Here is a 13703-nt window from a genome sequence, read left to right as displayed (position 1 = left end):
GGTGAAGAGAGAGGAGAGAGGGTTGCGGCTCTGTATCTGCTTTCTCCTTTCCAGAGCCTCTATTCCCGTTTTTTCCCTTTAATACAGCACACAGTAAGTTGGCTAGTTAGAATATAAAACTAATTAAATGTTTTTTTTAATTCATTGAAAGTTTAAAGTGTGTAGTCAAGAGTTGAGATTTTTATTCCAAAAGCCTTTTTCTAAACTAGGGTCTTGATCCGTGGGAGCTAATCATAACAAAGAAAGACACTTAGCTCTTTCGTTTTTGAGTAGAGTTGAACAGTACAGAAAATTTGGAAACGATAACTTTTTTTCTTTCCGGAATAGTAAAATGTCCCCTTTGTTAAGAACAGGCTGATGAGTTCATGTCTGACTGTAGAAATGAATGGAAAGAAGTGGAGAAGCAAGACACGATCTAACCTCAGCTTCATCTTTTTAAACAATAAGAAAGTTATATAAATGAAGTCTAGCAGTAGTGTTTAAAAGCGGCAAAAGAATGAGTTGCTAAAGCCACAAGTAGCAACTCACCTTGGGAGATGTGCTTGAAAACCAACGTGTCCTATCACAAAGCTTTCTGGTTATACGAGAGAAGTTGAAGTTGGTCTCCCCAGGCTAAGTTCTGTGACCCTCAGTAACATGACCAGATGAGGATACCAAGATCCCAGTAGATAATATCTAGGCAAAACCTCCTGTTTCACAAATTTGGAGAAAGTGAGAGTAAAGAGATTTTCTGTCTTGTGGCTGCTTCTGTACCCTTCTTCATATTCAGGATTTACAAACTTGCCATTTTCCTGGAGAAGCACTAACAAGTACTGTACACATTCCCTAAGGCAGGTCAATGAGCAATTGTATCAGTCATTGGGTGTTTTGAATTCAACTAGTTGCCACTGAGTCAATTCCACCTCACGGTGGCCCTATGTGTCACAGTAGGATGGTGCCCCATAAGCGTTTCAGTGACTGATTTCTCAGAGGTACATTGACAGGCATATTTTCCATGATGCCTCTGGGTAGACTCGAAGGCTCAACATTCCAATCAGCAGTCTAGTACATTGACTCTTTACATCTCCTCAGGGACTCCTGTTTGAAATAGAGGAGACCCAATGCAAACAAATTGGCTGGCTTGTGACGGGGAGCTGCGAAGATAAATAGGAGTTACTCGGATAACTCATAGATCAGGTGGAAGCCCCTGTGGACCACAGGCTAGATGATCTAGGAAGGGAGAGGAGACAGATTCACAGTGTAGAAGTGGAGCTGCTGCAACTTGGAGCTACCCAGGAAATGCAGTCAGTCCCTCGCAGAGACATTGTCCAATATGAGAGGGAGGGAGAAATAACCTGCCTCCCAGTACTCACCAGCTCCACATGGCCATGGCTGAATACAGCCAAAGACCAACTGAATTGGGTCCAGGACTGACAGACACAAAGCTGTATAGTGACATTACATAGTCTCATGTTGCCGAGTTGGCAATCGGAGGTTTCAACAGATTACTGCTCTACCTTTCACCTACTCCATCTGAGGACTAACCCCTTAGCCTTGTATTGCCTTATTTCCCTCCTGTTCATGTTCTTTTCAAGAGTTCTTGGTTAAAGGAGAAAGAAAAGTCTTGTTTCCCGGGTGTAGTTGGATGATTTTATGCCCCCAAACATTCCTGCCTACAGGTGGCATCACACCTTGATGACACCTCCCTGGGGATGTGGCCTTATAGATGAGAGAGAGAATCTGGGAACTACCTCTCTCTCTGCCACTCACCTTGCTGCTTACTGGAATTCTGCCTGCCCCAAGGGACAGCCCCCTGTGAGTGGCCCAACCAGGAGAGCTGCAGGGCACCTTACCAGTTTTCCACCGATCTCAGATCCAGGTGACTCTGCCCTCCCCAGCCTGTTCTCTTTCTGCATTCCACATCATCTTTCTGTATCACCAGCCTGGAGTTACATGAGTCTGAAGCAGGCCCCAGCTAACGTTGGACCTATGGACTGCAGTTGGACTGGGCTGCAGTACCTTCTTGATGCTTCTTTATATAAAGTTCTTTCTTGTACATAGGTGAATATTACTGTATTTGTGTCACTAGACAATTGGCTTAACACACTGGGACACAGGCTTATTGATCACCTTCTAGAACAAACACCTCTCAGACACTACCTGGCCATTTGAGGTATAAAGGGTGAGAATTGCATCTGTGCCAAAGACCTTTTGTTCTTCCATTGGACAGTCAGTCACAGAGCAGAACAAATCAAGCTGCCTCAGAAGAGAAAACCAGGTGAGGGTTAGAAAGGTACCAGTGCCAAGCAGGGAAGACTCAATACAGAACAGGAAGAAGATGCAACAGGTCTTTCTTTGGCCGTATCTTTTCTAGTCTTCTAGTGCTTCTATTCTTCTCTTAACCTACTCTACACCTTCCTCCTGCTACCCATCTATCAGTTTGTCCATCTGTGGTGGCTTGTGTGTTGCTATGATGCTGGAAGTGATACGACAATTATTTCAAATATCTTCAGAGTCACTCATGGCAGACAGAATTCAGCAGAGCTTCTAGACAGACAGACTAGAAAGAAATATCTAGAAATCTACTTCTGAAAAATAGTCAATGAAAACTGTGGTTCACAGCAGAGGACTGCCCAATATACTGCTGGAAAATGAACCCCTGGATTAGAAAGCACTCAGAATAGGCTGGAGCTACAAGCTTAGACTTGTGCATAGCACAGGCCTAGGCAACATGTCATCTTGTTGTTCATAGTTTCACCACGAGTCACAGTTAGCACAATGACAACTAACAACAACAACAACAACATACCCTCTGCAACTGCTCTCACACCCTCCCCGAGACCTTAAAGAGACAAACACAAACTGAAAACCAAAGCTGGTATGCAGGCAAGAAAATACAATCTCTGCTTTGAGGAAAGACTGTGAGTCAGTCACGTCTTGGTGCAACTATCCCTTTCTTTCAGGGGTATTTGCAATTAACGTTTCAATATAAATTGGTACATGTTATAAACTGTCTTATGCTCTATTAAAAGAATACCGGTGTAATGGTGTTAGGCAGAGTTCTCTAGAGAAACAAAACCAGGACACTTATGAATATATATATATTCATATATTTATATAGCGAGAAGGAATACAACAACTAATTAGTCCTCACAGCAGTACAGAGGGCTCAGTACAGAGGGCTCAGTTCAACTTACTTTCATGCAACAGTTAACATACTGACAGTCCTTCCTTCAACTCAAGTGAGCTGCTGGTCCAAGGTCAAGGAAGCAGACAGTGGAACCTGCCCTCAGGCAAGACAAGAAGGGCTGCAGGCAGCAGAGGCAGGGTGGGGCAACAACAGTCAAAAGCTCAGGAGCTTAGCAAAACAGGTCCCAATGGAGTCTCAAGCTCTAGCGATGCACAGGGTTGGCTTGGCCCACAGGTAGTGCCACACACAGTTGGGGCAAAGGATTAGTTCAAGCAAGGGCACATGGGTCCAATCACCAAGGAGAAAGAAAGAGGTGGGAGGCCGGCCTCAGAAAGCATCTATCTCAGTTGCCCTCCAATCAAGTTGCCACCTGATTAAATTCCACCCACATGTTCCTATAGAGGACTAGTTGGCAGAATAAACCTAACTATCATACCCCTTAAATCTTATCAGATGTTTGCTTACTCTCTGAAAGTCAGGCCTAAACTAGCAAGACAGAGTCAGAAAGAGGCCAATGCTGACCATCATGGGAGTGAGGAACTAAGCAGTCAGGACAGGTATACCTACCACAGAAGAGCAATGTGGCTTCTTCTCTCTGGCTGTAAGACTATAAGCCAAGGAATTCTTAAAACCTGCAAATTTGGGGGCAGTAGCAATTCTTTATTAGATAAGAAAATTATGTTCATAAAGCCCCTTCCTGAGACTTACCAATTAAGATGGAAGTGAATGATGGTTGCAAGAACAAAGAGAGAGAAGGGAAAATGAAACAGATTAAATGAAGAAGAGATATAGAAAAGCACTGCTCAGTCCATAAACAATACATTTCCACTTTAATTTCATGTAATATGCTTCTTGCTCCCACCCAGCCCCCACCATTTCCTCTCCTCCTACTATGTGACACCAAACCACCAAGCCAAATCTACAGCTATCAATTCAATTATGACCCATCGTGACCCTGTAAGACAAAACAGAACTACTCTGTTGGGTTTCTCAGTGTATTAGTCTGGGTCCTTTAGAGAAACGAATCCACAGAAACTCATGTATAAGAGAGAGTTTATATAATGTTAAGTGGACATCAAGAAAACACCCCAACCCAGTGCTGCCCAAGCCCAACGGTAACCCATGTCTGACACCAATCCACAAAGTCCTCCTCCATCTCACAAAACACAAACTCTGACGCCGGCTGCAGGAGAAAAGCCGAATCAGTGAGTGTGTAAGCATCTCAGTGCTGGCAGGGGTCTCCACATGGCTGCTCCAGCACCCAGGGCTGCACTGGGGTAGGTCCATGTGGCTTCTCCTCAGGGATGTCTTGCAGGAAGTGAGACTTGCCAGCTGAAGCAGGGAACTGGCTAAGGCAGCTGCACCCTGGCCCAACCATCAGAAAGCAAGAGACTGGAGAACTAAAAAGGCGAGGCTCACTGAACCATTTATCCCTTCGCCCTTCAATTAACCCCACATGTGTTTATCGGCCAGGTTGGCACAATAAACTAACTACCTCACTCAGGCTTTAAATCTTTACAAGAGCAGACAATCCCATATTTCTCCAACAGAGCTTAAATCAGTGGGCTTTAACCACTGACCTCATTGCTAGCAGTCCGATGCTGAGTCCCTGCTGAAGCAGGGAACTGGCTAAGGCAGCTGCACCCTGGTGCGACCAGCACAAAGCAAAAGACCAAGAACTAGAAAGGCAAGGCTTATGGAGCCATTTATCTCTTCACCCTTCAATTAACCCCACATGTGTTTATCAGCCAGGCTGGCACAATAAACTTTAACTATATCATCCTGTAAGGAAATGCACGAAGTTTCTTTCTCCATTAAACTTAGGTTCTATACTTCCAGACCCGGGTGCTGAAAATAGTCAATGAACATGGTGGTTGGAGGTTTGAATCCTACCAGATGTGTCACCAAAGAAAAGCTTGGTGATCTACTTCCAAAAATAAACTACCGAAAACCCAATGAATCGTAGTCCTACTTGGACACGTATGGGGCCACCATGCATTGGAACTGCCTCCATGGAATTGACCAGCTGGTTTTCTCTTTCTCGATCTAAACTGCTGAGCACTATGTGGGTGTCAGCTGCTCAAGGAAGCAGTGAAGAGCTGGAGCAGTGGAAACCTTGACCGGGGTCCCCATTAGCGAGAAGTTCATGTAGCACCAGGAGCTAATCAACTGCTGATTTCTCCTTAGGAAAATGGACACAGGCAGCCCTTTCTTCTGGAAGTAGCTGGGTCACAGTAGTATCAAGAATCAGCTCACCACAGGGTCAATGGGATAATGATGAAGTAATATAACCAAATATATACTGAAAAGTAGGGGCCTGTGATGCAGGTAGGGTGGGTTAGTCAAGCTCAGGCTATATTCCAAGCAACAAAAAGCTAATCTCCATGAAGCTTACCACTCACCATACGCAAGGACTTACTGAAACCTGTGTACCTACTCAGACACTTTCTCACCATGTTCCTGTTCTACTTGTCTCTCATCACAAAGGCAAACCGAGCAGGAAGCATCTTTGCAATTTAGATTGTGCTCATGGGATCTTTCATCCAGTACAGCTTCTTGACATGACTTTGCTCTGTGCTTATACATATGACTGCGTAACTTACTCACATAACTCGCAGCCTTTAAAATGCTTTATTAATTTTAGCATCTTAGAAATGTCTATTCTAAGAAACTGGAGCAGAAACTCTGCATAAGATCATAAATCATGTTCTCCATTCATCAATATTATCTGAAGAAGTGCCATCATCTGGCAGGGAATCCAAACCAACAAATGCTCCTCTCTTGAATGAAAGTAGGTTTTGCTTCCTTATGCCAAAAGCCCCATATCCGTGAGCAAGTGGTTGTGACATTGACAGGCCCTAGATGTCTGTCAACTAGACCTCAGTTTGTTGAGATATGACTTAACTACACATGCTCTGACAAAACTGGTGTAAGACAGTGATGGCAAGTGAAGAGATGGCCTCTGAGCACTTGTCTGGTATGTGTGATCCTGTTACTGGCAGGCACACTGGGAGTTCCCTGGTACAATACTCCCCTCATATTTTCACCATTTATTTTCATCAATAAATAAAACATACATCTATCTGTTCATGCTGTTTATATAGCACATGAATCACTTCTTAACTATTTGAAAAACCCATGGCTAAAAGAATACTGAGAGCAAAGAAATGGCTATTTAGCATGACCAGTGGATTTTAGTTGTGATGCAATTAAAAAAAGAGAGAAAGAATCTAACTTTGTATGAAGTCTTACTGGTCCTACTTCAAATGAAGGATTTATGTTCATATGAATTGTACAGGAAGTAATTTTAATAATAGAAAACCAGTGTCAAACAATATAGGCTGAAGTCATAATTCAGAGAAAAATGTTTTCCAGGAGGGATCAACATACACTCCAAACTCTCCCAGTCATGAGAAAGAACTTCCATGTCCTAGGATTCTGTTGTGAATATATTTACAGACATTTACTTACTCAGCTAAATAACCAATTGCTTTCTCTACCATTAATAATAACAGAGATCTGAAATGCTGCAAATATCCATATTGATGGATTTCCAATCTAGTTACATATATCAGCGTGTCCCACCCTCAGCACTATTGATATTTGGGCTGGATCATTGATTGCTGTGGGTGATTGTCTTAGCTATTGTATGACACCTAGGATAATTCCTAGCCTCGGCTACCCACTGGATAACAGTAGTACTCTTCCCCAATTTGTGACCACTAGAAATAGTCTCCAGAAATTGCCAAATGTCTCCCGTGGAACAAAGTAACTTCCCAAAAGGAATGACATCTTTTCTCCAGTGTTTTCTCACAATTAAAAATGATCATTGGAGGGAGGGCAAAAAAAATAAGGAGCTGATACCAAGGGCTTAAGTAGAATGCAGGTGTTTTGAGAATGATGATGGCAACATATGTACAAATGTGCTGGACACAATTGATGTATGTATGGATTGTGATAAGAGTTGTATGAGCCCCTAATAAAATGATTTTTTTTAAAAGAGGAGTTGTGCAACCATTACCACACACACTAAAAAACACAATACAAATAAATAAATACATTTTAAAAAATAATAAAAATGATCATTGGGGAATTTTAGAGGAGCAGAACCATCATTCTCAATAATGCCAATCACCAGCAAACTTGGAAATAGAACCTGTTAACTGTATGTGTGCTCGTGTTTAATGATTCCAGTGTGGACTTAACGGGTGGACGGTCACCTTGGTTTTTGATGACTAACCATAATCAACTGATGAGTAGGCCAGATCCTGCTAAGGATGTAAGAAAATATGAGTTTGGGGCTCAAAACAAATGATTAGAACAGAGATGAGTAATGACACTGTATCCATAGAAACAACTCTCTTATTTTTGTAGGAAAGAAATCTATGTCCACTGTGATAGTTGCATGGAAGAAACTCCCACCTACATACAAAATGCTCCAAAAACATATATTATCCCAAGAGCGCTAAAGAGAGAATCTCAAACAAACAAATAAAAATCCGTTACAACCAGTTAGATAGAGCTGATGCTTTCTTACATTTAAAGAGTGCTTTTGTGGTCAGTAACATCTGAATGCTGTTGGATGAGGTAATTGTGCAGTTTCCATGGAGACATGTTTTCCAGTAGTGCCATCATCATGAAATGTTGGCAAGCTCCTTCTCATTTGCAGCTGAGAACTGGCTCTTGGGGGAAGAGAGTTTATGCACAGATCCAGGCACAGCCCAATGGAGAAGAGATCTGTTGTAATAAGGAGCTGAGCCCAGCCCTTTCTATGTAAGAATCAAAATCCCATTGTGATATATTCACAGATTGTTTAACTGTGAAGAAACCCCAAGCAGGATAAAGAAAATCACCATAACCTATCATAATCAAACGTTCTAAATTCAAAGACAAGGAAAGAATCCCAAGAGTAGCTGGGGAAAAACATGATGTTACCTATAAAAGGGGAACCAATAAGACTAGACATTGATTTCTCAGCAGAAATCATCTAGTCAAGAAATCAAATGGATAGCACATATAAAATTCTGAAAGACGACAATGAATGTAGAAATGTGCTTTACACAGTGGATGTTATGTATGGATTGTATGAGACCCTAATAAAATGATTTTTAAAATAAATAAATTTTAAAAAATTCTGAAAGGAAAAAAAATTGCCAAACAAGACTCATAGACCCACCAAAATTGTTCCTCAAATACAAGTGTGAAACTAGGACATTTCCGGATAAATGTGAATTAAAGAAATTTGTAAAAACCAAATCAATTTTACAAGAAATATTAAGGAGAGGTCTTTGGAAGACAACCAACAATAGTATTCAAAATTCTGAGCTAAACATCCTTGACAATAGCACCCAAAAGTCAAGCGACTTATACAAGTGTCCAAAGTAAAATGAAACTACAAGATGGCAAATAGGGAACCAGAGATATCATTTTCTAATGAAGACAATGACAAATTAAGTAGATGGAATGGTGTAGTTATAGAACTTTCACATGGAGAGAATGTCAAGTAGATTTCAAGGCAGAACAGATTGTTTTTGTTTTTGTTTTTTAAATCATTTTATTGGGGGCTCGTACAACTTTTATCATAATCCATCCATCCATCCATTGTTTCAAGCACATTTGTACGTTTGTTGCCATCATCATTCTCAAAACATTTGCTTTCTGCTTAAGCCCTTGGCTTAGGAAGAAATTAATAAAGTACAGCAAAACCTCAAATAAAATGAATAAACCTCATAAAATTAAACTAGAAAAATCATAAAGATCTAGCAAACACTAAAACAACTGCAATGGAGAAAATTAAAACAAGACCCATGAACAAAATTTACTCACCAAAGAAAATTATATGAAATAAAGAAAACACACACAAAGACAAAAATCCCACAGCAAAATATCAGCAAATAATTCTTAACTACTAATAATTATACTGAATGTAAATGAATTAAATGCATCAGTCAACAGAGAAAGAGTAATAGAATGAATAAGAAAACAGAACTCATCATTATGCTGTCTAAACAAGCCATATCTTACACACAGAAAAAAATAGACTAAAAATCAAAATATGGGGAAAAATATAAAGCTAATAGCAATCAAAAGAGCAGAAGTAGCAACCTCTGATAAACTATAAGGGGAAATGGAACATATAAAATGCATAAAGGCCTTAGATATTGAGTAAGTTTTGTTTGAAGTGCCATCAAGTCAGTTCTGACCCATAATGATCATAAGCACAATAGAATGCAACACTGCACCCTCCTCACAATTGTTCCTACGCTTGAGCTCATTGTTGTAGCTACTGTGTCAGTTAGAAAAGGGTCTTCCTTTTCTTCACTGCCCCTCCACTTTACCAAGCATGGCTATCTTCTACAGGGACTAGTCTCTGAAAATATGTCTGAAGTATGTAAGATGAAGTCTTCCCATCCTTGCTTCCAAGAAGCGCTCTGCCTGTACTTTCAAGACAGATCAGTTTATCCTTTTAGGAGTCCATGGTGCTTTCAATATACTTTTCTAGCACCATAATTCAAATGCATCAATTCTTTTTTTGCTCTTGCTTATTCAGTGTCCAACATATGAAGCAACTGAAAATTACCGTGGCTTGGGTCAAGTGCACCTTAGTCCTCAAAGTAGCATCCTTGCACTGCAACACTTTAAAGAGGTCTTGTGTAGCAGATTTACCTAATGCGATATATTTTTTGATTCTTTGAGTGCTGCTTTGATTGTGAATCCAAGCAAGACAACATCCTTGACAATTTCAACCTTTTTTCTATTTATCATGATGTTACTTATTGGTCCTGTTGTGAGGATTTTGGTCTTTTTTACATTGAATCATAATCCATACTGAAGGATGCCATTTTTTATCTTCATCAGTAAGTGCTTCAAGTCCTTCTCACTTTCAACAAGCAAAGTGGTGTCATCAAAAGAGTGAAAATGAGAGACCACAGACTGGGAAAATACATTTTAAAATGACACAATGGACAATGGGGCTAATTACTTATAACTATGGAATTCTGCCATACCTCAGTTAAAAAAATCCAATTAAAAAGTAGGTAAAAGACATGCACAAACAGCTCACCAAAGATGACACTAACTAGCCTTCTGGGAGATGTAAATCACAACTACAATGAGATATCACCTTACACCCACAATGATAGCCCATTTAAACTAAAACCGAAAATAACAAATGCTGAAGAGGCAGTGGAGAGATTAGAAAGCTTATACACTGCTGGTGAGCTTGTAAACATGTGCGATCACTGTGGAAAGGGATAGGAAACTTCCTGTAATAACTAGGACTAAAAATCCTAGGCAGTCCAGTAATACCTTGCTGACTATACCCCAAAGAAATAAGACACACAACACAAACACATACATATATGCTATCCCATCCTCATCACAGCACAGTTCACAATAGCAAGCTGGAAAAGTTCTTCTACTGCCCATCAGTAGAAGAACAAATAAAGAAACTCTGGTACATATACTTAATGGAATACCATGCATCCCTTAAAAAATGAGGAGGGCTCAAAACAATTCCTGATAAAGATCAAGGATTGCAGCCTTCAGTATGGATTATAATGCACTTTAAAGAAGACCAAATTTTTCACAGCTGGGCCAATAGTTAACATCACGAGGAAATCATGTGATAAAGCCATGAAACACTCATGACATGGATGGACCTGGAAATCACTGTGCTGAACGAAACTAGTCAATCACAAAGGACACACTACTGTAAAGATAAACACAAAGATAAAGGCAGGCATCTGTTCCCAGGTCATGCAATCTTCTGATCTAGTCTCCTAAACAATGATGTCATGTGCCTGCCTACTGCCTACTGCTTAATAACCACTCAAACAGAGGAGACCTCACGTCAGATAGGCCAGTCTCATGTTGGGAGAGGGAGAAGACCAGTCAGTTCCTGCCATATAACATTATTTTTGGGTCACCCAAAATCAATGAACAGACACTTTTACAAGGGTGTTCATTGAACTTTAAAGATGATTCAAGTTGAAAGTTGTAGGGTAGGTGTGAGGAGATGGGGACAGATATGTCTGATTTGAAAACACTGCTAAGTGAACTGGATTTTAAACTTACCTTTAGGAGATTTAAGGAACGGAAATACTCCCTTAGACATAAGGCTGAAATGCCCTTGTAAAAGAATGGATAAAGAAGCAGATAAGTGTTATCCTGAGTTACAGATTTGGAGGTCATTGGACTTTGCTTAGGATCTCTTGCTTTGAGGATGCCCAATGAGTGGCAGCACCAGATTGCCATGTATTTGCTCTTTTCACTCTCTCTTTGCTTTATTAATAACATGTCTTAGTCTACAGACACATTCTGTCTTCGTGAATGAGTTAATGAAAGTTTTGCCCTATCTCCAACCCTCATTGTTTATGTAAATGGTGTCTAGTCACTTGAGTTTTTGATCTCTACAGGTCAATAATCCATGTATGTTGGTGTAAAAAGCTATCTAATACATGTATACTTTCCTTTTCGAAGTAGTATTTTTAATTGTAAATCATGAGCTAAATATGTTCCCCAATAAAATCATAAAATTCCCAGATAAAATGATAAGGATGTCTCTAAAGTGGTCCAGGGACATATATGTACAAATTCTGAGCTCACACTTAATCTCAGCCCTAATCTAAGAACATTGAGTTTTTATGACGTGGCCCTATTTGATACTTGCCCGCATAAAGAGGTGTGGTGAACAAATCAGATGGTACCTGGCTATCAGAAAGAATAGAAATTGGGGTCTTAAAGCTTTGTCTTAAAATAAGCAGCCACCTAAGTGAGATGTAAGTTAAATCCACATGGAAGAAGCACACCAGCTCATGTGATCTAAGGATTGTAAATAATGAAATACAAGATGAGAAGAGAGAGTGGTATTAGAGCTATTAGGCAGAGTGCACTGGAAAATAGACTAATGAAGTTATAGGTAGGTTAAAATTTAACATTTTATCATTTATTCTTCCTTTGACCCTATTTAAATCCATTCTGCCTTTTACTATTTTCTGTGATCTTAACTGAGGTTTTTCTATGTTTCGTTTTGTTATTGTTTATGTATGAATGAGTTTGTTTTTGCATGTATTTTTCTATACAAATTCCAGGATAGGTAAATCTATAGAGACAGTGACTGGATTAATAGTTCCTTAGGTGGTGGGTAAGGGGGAAAGGAGTGCTTTCAAAATGAATAAAAAGAAGAAGAAAATGTTCCAAAATTTATAATTTATTATAGTAATGATTGCACAACTCTTTTAAATATGTTTAAACTGTCGAACTGTATGATATATGAATGTATGTCAATAAAACTGTTATCGTTTTAAAAGCCAACAAGCAATAGAAGGTAAAACATAATAAAAATTGGAGAATAAGTGAATGAAACAGAAAAATAATAGAATCAACAAGACAAGAAGTTGGTTCTTTGAAAAGATTAACAAAAGTGACAAACTACTGGCAAAAGGAGATTAAAACAAAAACTGAAATGACTAATGTCATAGCAGAATAAACTGAAATGAATAAAAATGATAACAAAATACTATGAAGCAAATATGAAAACCCAGAAGAAATTCACAGATTTCTAGAAACACACCCTTTGCTTAAACTAACATAGACTGAAGCAGAAAACCTGGACAGACCCATAACAAAGAAGAAACTGATCAGATCATTAAAAAACTCACAACAACAAAAAAGTTCAAGCCCAGATGGCTTCACTGGTGAATTCTACTAAACATTCAGAGAAGAGCCAAAATAAATTGTAACCAAAGTGTTCCATATTATAGAAAGGAATGGAAAACTCCCAAATTAATTTCATGATGTAAACATAGCACAGATATCAAAAACTAGGCAGAGACATTAAGACACTGAGAGGTTTTAAAGAGTTAAAGGCAACAGAAGTAAATAATAAATTATACACAATCCTACAACAAAGAGGATCTATGAGCAGATGGTTGGGTAGACACAATGGCGGAATATGTGGGAGGGGAGAATGGGAGATAGCGAGAATATAGATACATTTGCAGAAGATATTTGTATATGTGTACTTTTATTACAGATATACCCGTGAATATGGGAGTGCATACAGGGAGAAAAGTTACAAAACTAAGACATAACCAAACCTTGAGTGAATGAGTCTCTAAGCCAGGGAATTCAGAACCATACTTTTGGGGAACAACCAGGCCAATTGATAACATAGTTCACAAAGTCAAAGATCTACATCCTAAGGTGTAGATCTCAAAGATCTACATCCTAATTTTGGTGAATAGGACTCTTCAAAGTTTGAAACCAAGCAGGACTCTATTGGTCTCTCTCTATCCAGAAGAAAGAAGAGGGATGCTATTTGTAAGACACATGGACACAAACAATCCAATGGACTGATGGACTACACAAATATAGGTCCAGAAGAACTAGTTCATGTCTGACTATCATTACTAACTGCTCTGAAAGGATCATATTAGAAGATTCTGGAAATAGTCGGAGGAAAAAGTGAAGCAGAACTCAGAACCATAAAAAGCACCAGACTTACTGATCAGCTGGAGGCTGGTCATACCTC

The sequence above is a fragment of the Echinops telfairi genome, unplaced genomic scaffold, assembly GCF_000313985.2.
Source record: "Echinops telfairi isolate 266 unplaced genomic scaffold, ASM31398v2 ScPeMD7_5592;HRSCAF=6446, whole genome shotgun sequence".
NCBI classification, from domain to species: Eukaryota; Metazoa; Chordata; class Mammalia; order Afrosoricida; family Tenrecidae; genus Echinops; species Echinops telfairi.
The sequence above is the reverse complement of the archived record's forward strand: the minus strand, read 5'-3'. Positions refer to the sequence as shown.